Here is a 10,422-nt window from a genome sequence, read left to right as displayed (position 1 = left end):
ATTTTAAATCTTTGAGACCTCACAAGTGAGACTACCTCTTGGCTGTACATTTGGCCAGTATATCGCAAATGCGAGAAGGGTTTGCAGCCCCAGCACAAAAGAAAGATGTTCCACTCTTTGCACTAGACCTGCTGCACACCTCTTTCCTCCTTTCTTTTCTCCCCCAGCAAAGTTCGCTGATTAATTTTGCTGTGCAGGATACAATCATTACACTTGCATGTTGCACTACAAAAGAGGAACCCAGTTTTGTACTGGAAACACTCTTAACCAGTTCCTCAAGGACTGGCACCTTGCACCAAACCTTTACTAATAGCCCCATAAGAGCTATTACAAGAAAATACAGGGAGGGGAGAGGAGGGTGTTGTTACAGCAACGTTCAGAGGAAGAGTTTGTGAAGATCCCAGGAAGGAGACTTTGGGGATTTGGGCCAAAGGAAGATGTTAAGATTATGCAAATGTTCCTTGTGGGTCTCCCAGGAGTCCCTGGCTTTGCATCCCAACTTCTTCCTGCTCCTCATTAGTCTATCTCTATCCCCTGCTCACCAAGCAAGCTAAAATGTCATCCCGTTGTCAAAAGCTACCACGTATCACAGAGGAAACACGTTTGCTCCCTCATGCTCACTCTCTGGGCCAGAAAGACTGACCGCACCTGTCCTTCTCATTGATTATTTTAATCTCCCCAGTTGACACCGTTTGGCTTTTGGGGGGTTGTTTGTTCTCCATCGTTGCTTCTGCACAGCAGAAGGCTGTCAAAACCCTCTGGCAGACACACCAGCCTGGAGGCAAGGTGAGCGCTGGAGTGAAGTCCTTTTGGAGGACAGACTGCTTCTGCCACCCCTAAACTCTGCAAGCAGAACAGGGAAGCCCAGGAAGCTGGGGGCAAAGGGGCTTTGGCACCTGAGCTACCCAGTAATTTCAGTTTAAAGGAGGGAGATGGCATAAAAGGGCTGTAAAGGCACCACAGTGATTTATGCACAGCCCCAGCCCTGAGCTGTGGTTACAACCCCGTGAGCCAGCCGGCTGCATTTATCACCAGGGCTCTCGCTAAACTCTGCTCCAGTTCTGGGAGGAGTTTCCCTGGAAAACAGTTTCCCTGTGCTTCTGGGATCACCACATCTCTCACTTTTAGGTTTCTTCTCTCTCTGCCTTTGTTTTGTTTTTAAATAAGCTTCAAACTCTTTGGAAGTCCTAATGTTTGCTCAGGCTCCCAGCCCTTCACACCTTCCATGCTGCCCTTCTCCTCAAGGGGCTTTCAGTCTGTCCCACTCTAAAAATAATTCAAGAGAAATTACAGAGGAGTTATACTCCATCTGTCTCTGAAAATGGTCTTTGTGCTCATATTACTTGCCAGTGACACTCCATCACCACAATTACCACTGCTATTTTATCTCTCTCTGCCTGCAACGCTGACGATGGAGCAGCAGACAGTGCTGGTGTTTAAGCTGAGTAAGTCACTTAAATACATTTATACCCCCAGATCACAACATACAGCATAAATCTAACCATCTATCATGCACCGACTTGATACGAATACTCACCATGATATCAGGCAAAGCAATCACAAGAAAAATGCAGGATGATTTGAGCTGCAGCTGCCTGCAAGACTTTGACAAGGGTATTAGATGAAAAAATTCAAAAAAGGGATGAAGCATCTCACCTAGACATGGCTTTTGCTGTGCTGACTCCGCAGGGAAAGCAGCAACTTGAAAAACTTCTTGGTAGATTTGCAGCTACGTTTGTAATATCCTAATCCAGCAAGGGATTGCCCGAGGCTCGGCGTTGGAACTGGGTTCTTTTTGTGAGAAAATCAAAGAGGAAAAATGCCCGGGGCCAGGACACTCGCTATGGGGGACCTGGCTCAGGTGCTGGCTGTGCAGCATCTCCCAGCTGCCCTCCCCAGCTCTGCTCCACTGCCCCGTCCGTGCGCCAGGGCTGGGAGGCCTGTCCCCATCGCTGGTGTGCCGGGCAACGGCTAAAAACTGGGAGATGCTTGGATCCTGATGCAAAGATCCTACACACCTTAAACACTTCTCTGAGGGACTCTGCCATAGACTTGGCCGGGAAGAAATCACCTTGTGCTTCTAGCTGCCTGTCTGAGACACGATGTGGATATCTATCCTGAGCAGGGTTGTTATGATGTGGTTAGTGTCGGCCCCATTCCTTGTAGCCTTCATCTGGAATGTGCTGGAGAAAAGTGAAATACTGTTACAGACCTCACCGTGTCTGGAGCCAGACGTACTCTGTGAAATCCACCTTCTACTGCAGCACCGTTGAACCGGAGGACAGCGGGGTGAGCAGGTTTCCCTGGGCACCCCGAGGGGCAGATAAAGCTCAGCAGAGCTCAAGTGCTTCGCAATGGCCAGGTGAACAACTTGGTGGCGATGGCATGTTGTGATCCTAGGCAAAAGCCATTCTCCAAGCAGGCAGTTAACCCCATACCTTTATTCCTAATTCTCTTCTCTTCAGCCTCAGCATGAGCCCAGGGCAAGACCAGGGAAGATGCGAGCCATGGTCTGGAAGCCTTGCATGGTAACACATGTTGCCTTTCTCTGCCTTGCAAGTGCTTGGAGAAGAAAGGGACGAAGGTGCCACACACTCAAATTAGGGACAACACTTCAGCCTCTCATCCACCCCGAGGATCTCTGCTCCCAAGACTTGCCTGCTCCCTGAGCAACATTTTGCCCACAGCATATTGCTGTATGGACTGTGCTTTAAATGGCAGCATTTCCCAGTGGAAACATTGTTCAGCAAACCAAGTCTTGTTGTTTTTCCAAGAGTCCAATAAAACCCGTGGAAGGGTTGATGTTTTCCCCCTAGGATTTCCAATGGCTGGCTCTCCCATCAGGCGGCTGCCAAAGGCAGTTTCCCAAGGCCAGCTGGCCTGCGCTACCGCAGCCCTGGGGGAAGCCCTTCCCAGCCCTCCACTTCATGGTGTGTTTCATCAAACCCCTCCGGCTGCTCGACAAACCCAGCCTCTCCCGGCGGGCCGGGGGAAGAGGGGAGGAGAGGGGCACTCTGCAAAGGGGGCCCGCAGCCCTGCCCGGCTCACCCGGGGGGATTCGCCCACGCGTGCACGGGGCAGTGGGCAGAGGTGATGGGAGGGAACCGGGCAGGTTACAGTGTCACGAGAGCAGGAGAAAGCTGTTTTGTCTGATGCCAGGAGGCAGGGCTGTAACACAGACCCCAATACTGCTCTGTGCTGTGCTCAGGTGAATTTTAGCTCAAGATTTGGCACTAAAAGTCTCAGGTTCCTATCCTCAACTCCAGCAAAGAACCCTCTGTGACCTGTCTTGCCCATGGTGCTCACAGAGCACCAAAGGCAGCACATGGCCACCGCCTCCTGCTCCTCTTCTTTCCTCACATTCAGCTTCAACGCAGGCAGTGCAGGTGCCTGGATGAAAGCAGAGGCCAGGCCCCGTGGTATAGCAGCAAGCACCACCGCTTTTCCCCCACGCAGACCCCGGGCTGTTTGGATGCATCAGCTCAGGGGCTGGAGGCAACCAAGGACAAAGCAGGTACAGTCCCAGGACATGGGATGGTGATGGGGAAACCAGAGTTGCCAGCACATGGAATAAAAACGAGTGAAGAAAGCAAGGCCCCGTCTGCAAAGCTTGATCAAAGCCCAGCAGAAATCTGCACGCTGCCAGCAAAGGAAACAGCCAGGGGAGAGACGCCAGGCAGCAGAGGCCTTGGGTAGTTTGCTGCCAGCTTGCACTAAAGCAGATAGGAAAAAAAAAAATCAGTTATCCCTCAGCCTGAAGTAAATTACAAGACGCATCCCTCAAGAGCACAAGGTGAAGCTCTTGATCAGACAAGCAATGCTGGCATGTAATTCCCCTTGATATCGCCTGATTTGAATTTTAGTGCTTGTGAAGGGTGCATGACTGACAGCTCTGGAAACCGCAGGCATCTGCTCCCCTGCAGAAGGAGCGGAGTGCACAGCCCCGGGCACGAGCATCCCCGTGCCAGCTCCGCTGCTGGCCGGAGCCGCAGGGAGCAGCTGCACACCTGGGGAAGGAGGACAGAGATCACCCCCTGCTCCGTCCAGCCCTTGCACACCCCACCAGCGCTGGGCACGCGGGGGCCAGCTGGTGCCTTGTGGGGACAGTCATCTGCCCCATATTAGACAGGCAAAAATCAGGTTTGCCACCAGAAATGTAAGATCTCCCAGGGTGATGAATCACATTCTTCTGACACCTCCCCACACCACAACAGCTGGGTGGGAGCTGCAGAGGTAGAAGGGAGCACGTGTTCAAACATTGGCCCAGCACCAAAGAAGTAGTCTCTTGGACATCCGTGTTCCCTTAGCACCTCCCCACTGCAGGATCCACCATGGGGTCTACCAACAGCTAAATCCACCAGAAACACCACCACCACCAGAGCCCCCACACTCTTATAAGACAGAAGCACCTCATTTCTGAGGACAACCCCCAATGTATCCATCCAGAGCGTCAGGCTGCTTATCCTGTATTACTGACCATGGGACAGCAATTGGCCTGGGAATGTTTTGCATGCCATCAACATTCAATATCAATGGTAAAAGTCAGAGAAAAAAAAAATAAATAAAATCAGACTTGGATCCAGTAAGCACACATCATACTAAAAGCAAATAAGGAATTGCGCCTGATTAGATGCAAATGGAAATATGCTAAACCCTCAGCTAATGTACTCAAGCAGAGATCTGTTGACTTTTATAACCAAAGTTCACCTAATTGCTCACTTCTTCCAGTTCATACACGTAGCTCTAACTCGTCTGCTTGCCACATACCAATTGAAACACTCCTTTCTGCAACAAGGACAATATCCACTCCAAAACCAAACCACAACAGAGGTCGCTTTAAGGAATTTGAAGGTAACTTTGGCAAGAAAAGATGACTATTGAAGCTGCTCCAAATTCAGGACCGGTGCAAGTATCAGGACTTAGCAAATAGCTCACCACTAAGCAAATAAAGCAATGCAGGGCTGGTCTGAGAAGGCTGGTCTGAGACATTTCAGGTCTGCCTGTCTTTTTCCTCTACAGCATCCGAATCAGCAAGGGACTTGGTAATTTCTGGAAGACTTGCGTACACTCAGTTGAAATAAAATGCCAGTGATGAGTTTTCCTAACCTGCCAAGAGGGAATACATCTGAACGATAACACAGAAATTGCAGGGGATGAGGTAGCTCAAACAGGGACTCGGAAGCGAGAACATTTATTACCCAGCAAGCCCCCAGAGTTTGCCCTGCCGTTCAGCCACACCACATGCCTCTGCACATCCTTCATCAAAGGGGGCTGCAAAGAGGCACAGCTTTTGCAGAGCAAAACCGAGCAATTCTGAGGATGTTCAAAAATTTGCGAGTTACCACCCTCCAGGTGAGATGCATGTGTTTGCTCATAGCCTGCCCTGATTGCAAAGTAAAACAGGCTTATTTAAACTGCTGCTTCAGGCATCTTTTCATTTGAAGTGACAACGATGGCTTAAGCAAACACATTTTACTCTGCAGTTGGGGCCAGCTAAGAACATACCTGTGGTCGATTCCTGCAGCTCAGCTGCCACGGGGTAGCTTCTGGCATGATCACTTCTGATCACACAGATGTCAAAGCAGTCCTAGAAAATTATGTTTCCCACAGGAGCTGGGCACAGCACTTGAATTTTTTAATTTATTTATTTTTTTAACGTGTTTTTCATCCAGAAATACTCTGTGCTCAGGATAAAATTTCAGTGTGTTCCTGGGGAGGGGAGGCAGGAGCATATGTTGACCAGTTTATATTTTCTCTAGGGAAGAATGGTTAATCACCTGCATTCCAGTGCTGATCCCAAAGACACCACTCCCTTACTACTTTTGCTTTTATCACCCTACAGCTCTCAATGAGGCTGAGCTATCAGTGCGTTTTGCCACTACACAAACATACCTTGTTTCTACAGGGACACTCGGAAAATTAAGAGGGATCAACAAAAGTTGCAAATACATGCTTCACTTGAAGTGTATTCAAACCCCATGTAGAGATTCTCATTTCAGATTAAAATGGCTTTAAATTACTGCTTAGTCTTCTGCCAAGAAAGCCCTGAGCCCTGAGAAATGCTTCTTGCTGTGAAGAACTGTGAAGTTGAAATAGTCAAGACTGGCTGAAAGTGTAGTTGTTATATCCACTTCACACCTGGGCAGATTAAAGTGTCCACCATCAGAAAGGCAGGCTCCTGGCCACCTTGGAGGGAAACTCGGATCTGCCAAGATCCAGCCTGCAAAAATAACATCCTTCAAAACAACCTTTGCACCCTTTTTTCTCTCTGGATGTTAGGTAAGATGAAGAGCTCACCAAAAAAAAAAAAAAAGAGAGAGAGAGAGAAAGAGGGAAAGAAAATACTGACAATATCTGCAAAATGACAAAGCACAGTAAAAATAATGAAAATGGCTGGTCTGGGATTCACAGAAAGGGAGCAAGACTGCCCTTAAAGCCAGCATAGGATGTGCAACCAGGAAATTCCCTGTTAGGAGGAAGCTCTGACCAGCCATGACAAGGTCAGCCTGGCCAGCCTTTCATCGTCCCTGGAGGATGCAGTACCTCCTTGAAAACCATGGATTCTCCTTGAAAGCACTCAGGTTATAAGACAAGAAGGATCCCAAACAAACAATCCGCAAATACACCCTCGTTAAGAAACAGTTCCACAATTTGCCCATGACTTAGAGATTTGGGTTCATCGTTGCCCTCTCAGAGGAGGCACTGCAGGAGAGATGAGCACTGCACAAGCCAGCAGGGCAGCAGAGAAACAAGGATCTGCAGCAGCAAGTAGAGCAAGGGCTATGGGATGCACAAAGGCACTGAGAATACCAAATCCTCTTGAAAACCAAGTTAAAACCATCTCTGTGGAAGTGCCCCCTCCCCCCCCCCCATACTGCCAAAGCCTTGGCCGACAGCAGCCAACCTGCAGAAGGCCAGCACTAATGGTGTGCATCCCAGCGCTGTGATTAGATACAACAGCCTAAGAAACATGCTGCTTCTAGCCAAGGTAGACCGCAAGAGCAAAGCTTACCTTCACCTTTGTTTCAGAGCAATCTGCAGAGTTTAGCACTCGATTCCTCCCCTTCAATAACACTGCCTTTACCCTAAAAATCAATGCCTCTTCCCCTGATGGGCTTCCTGCTTGTGGTCACTCACTACCCAGCTAGTGCCCAGTGGGGACACCCACCTGCGCCCCGTGGGGACACCCACCTCCCGAGCTGCATCACGAGACAGCCACGGTGTAGCTCCTACCCTGGGGGTGGCCACATTACAGCAGTCGCTCAATATTTGGAGACCCCTACTCAGCCTCTTCACGTCGGGGTGAACTGAGGGCAAGACCGCAGCTTCACCTCCAAACTGCCTTGCTCCTGCAGCTGCCTGCAAGGACCCGGGTGCTGAAGGCAGAGCAGGCCCCAAGAGAAAGCTCAGCACCCTGTGCTCACCAGCAGCAAGGCAGCAAAGGGCAGGGGAGGATCTCAGCAGGTTTGGAGCCTGTTCCATCCCCAGAGCTGCATTCCCGCAGCCTCACTCATACTGGCTTGTCTGGGTGGCTCTATATACCTGTGATGAGGTATATAAACCCACTGAGGTCAGCAGAGGGATAAAAAGTATATGGGTTCAATAAACCTACATAGGTGCTCTAATTCAGGGAGAAAGCAAGCTGAAGGGTAAGGCTGAGCAGGGGAGCAGGCAGCTGCTTTGACCTCAGCCACGTGCAGCATGTCCTAGGGATCCTGCCCTGCTCCCTCACACCCGTCTGTGCCACGGGCACAGCTTCACCTCCCCTTTGGAAAATGAGGCCCCTCAAGCAAGCCCACGGGATGAGCTCCTGACATCTTTCTGTACAGTGAACAGCGTAAGTAGCTGATCTGTGTGGGGCTGCTTAAAAAGCGCCCAAGTAGGGAACAGAAAGAGCATCAAAATCAAGCTCCTGCTTTTAGAAACACACTAAAAATACACTCTGCTAGAGAAGATGGCACAACAGCTAAACCACCTGCTAGGAAAATAATACTCAATTGCTAAAGTGCCTAAATACAAATCTACATGATTTAGAGACTCTAATTTGGGTAAAGATCGTTGGGATGGGCCAACTTTCAGGAAGAGTCATTAACGCTTCAGAGATAGCAGGCACTGGTTTTGCTGCCCCACTTCTCTTTTTGACTCTGCTGCTAACTTTACCCTCTGGTAACTTCACAAAAGTGATAGGGAATAAGTCAAGTACCTATTTCTCTCTGCTTTTTCTTGCAGTTTCTTTAGGGCACAACAGTTTCATCCTAACGCAAGGATATGAAACAGCAGCCTGAGACCTGGCACTGTGGACTCACACAGTTACGGGCAACCCACCTGCAGGCAGTGCTCCGGGACACGCAGCTGAACACCTCTGTAGCAGTTCCTTGTCCACAGGATCTGCGAGGAAAACCTTTCCGCTTGTTCACCTGGGCTTTCAACAGCCACAGCCCCCTTTCCTGTGCAATCTGTTCCTCTCCACCCTGTGGCAGCTTGCTCTTTGAAAGTACTCAGAAGACGGCACTAAAGCTGTTGTTTGTTACATCCTGCTGTCAGGGTGCAGCCGGAGCCAGCTGCTCCCTAAAGGACAGGAAACCGCCAGAAACTCACCTGCAGGGCTGAGCCTCAGGGCCCAGCACCGGCCGCTCCACTCACAGCAAAGCCTCTGATCTGTGGTGCTGGTAGAAGTCTGTGGGTGCCAAGAACTCAGCCTTTCCTTCTGCCTCCCCAGCCTGCCCTGGAGTTTGTAGCTCTCAACACAACAAAGCCTGAGCTGCGACCCGTTTTTCACTGCTATTGACTCAAAGGGTTCCCAGATTTACAGCAGCAGGACACGTTACTGGGTGTGTAGTATGTGCTCCTGCTGCTCTGAATTCACAAAGCCAGTGTAAATTAAGGATTGAATTCTTGTGCCATGTCTTCGGTAGCTGACAGGTGATCCCAGAAGGGTCATGCTCCTGCCTTTGAACTTGATAGTTCAGTGTACAGCGTCTTGTTTGTGTCCTGCTTGTACAATACGCTGAATACAGACCTGCCAGACAAGATCAGAGCTTGTTAGATGTGAAATTACTTAAAATATTATCTACATATTGCAAGAACTCTGAAAATGAACAATATTACATACTTTGCTCACTGAAAAAGACTCCCCGCTAGATTTACTGTGCAAGCTACTACAGCTCCAATCCAAACCAATTAAAGTGAAGAAAGATTTCTTCTAACTTAAGTGCCATGGATCATAGCCCTTCGCCTCCATCTTTTCACATATCTTTACAGGAACAAGAAGTTAAAGATATGCTTGCTACTTCTAAGCTTACAACTTGCACAGACTGGAATTCAGTTAACATTATTCTGCAACAAAACTTGGAGAAGCACTTCAGAGCTGCTGCTCACAATGCAGAAGCGACTGAACAAATGATACTCTCATTAACGCTCTGCCTTTCCCTGCTGTGCAAGCCAAATCCTTGAACACTAAAAGCACCTCAGCATCAGCTGGGTTCACAGACATCCAGAGCAATTTTTCAAGCTCCCTGACTTTTATAGACTGGGGGGGAAGGGATTTGGTGTGCTTTAATCCATTCTATTATATGAACTCAGAAATGGTTTTCACTCTCTACCACTGTAAATTAAGCTGGCTGCAGTTATTCTATTCCTGATTATGCTGAAAGTTACTGGCAATAATTTGATGACTATATTTTCTTGCCCTTTTTTTTTTCTTCTTTTCCAAATTAACCTGTGAATTTAGTTTCCCTGGTAGTAAGTAAATAATGCAATAAAACTGGAAATAGTAGCCAACACATTCACATCTAGATGCCTGAAATTGTGGATGAACACAGTAAAAGCTCCTGTACTTTGTAGATGGAATTTACTGTATTCACTTCCCAGGCCTTCAGACTGAAAGAACATGTTGTATGAGAAAATCACAATTTTTTGCACTCCTCTATATTTTTTTAATCTAGAAGACTAATCCCATTTTAGACATAAGTGAATTCACCTTTGCAAGTCATTAGACAAATACTATCCCACCCATTTCAGAGACTGGAAAACTCAGGTCAAGAATCATTTAGGGATCGAGCTTCTTAACCTAAAAATAGTCCAATCTGTGCAATGCAAGCTACTATTAAGTACTTCTAAAGATGGAAAGATGTTTAGATCTTTGGATCTAAAGATCTGTTTTATTAGTGTATTCATAAAAATATATGCAATTAGGGAACAGATTCCATCTGCTTGGCTCCCCTTCCTTTGCTCCGACCACTGTAACACCTTGTCTCCTAAACCCTGGTAACAAACAGAGGGAAAGATGTACACAGACTTGGATTACCTCTGGATAAGTTAGGGGGTACGCTGTACAGTTCAGAGTGTAATAAGTAAGTTGCTTCTCTACAGTTTGATGGTATTCTGGGAGTCTAACTGTGCCTCTCTCATTCATGTGAATTA

Source organism: Ciconia boyciana, chromosome 8 (assembly GCF_034638445.1).
Source record: "Ciconia boyciana chromosome 8, ASM3463844v1, whole genome shotgun sequence".
Lineage (NCBI taxonomy): Eukaryota > Metazoa > Chordata > Aves > Ciconiiformes > Ciconiidae > Ciconia > Ciconia boyciana.
This window is presented reverse-complemented; position numbering follows the sequence as displayed.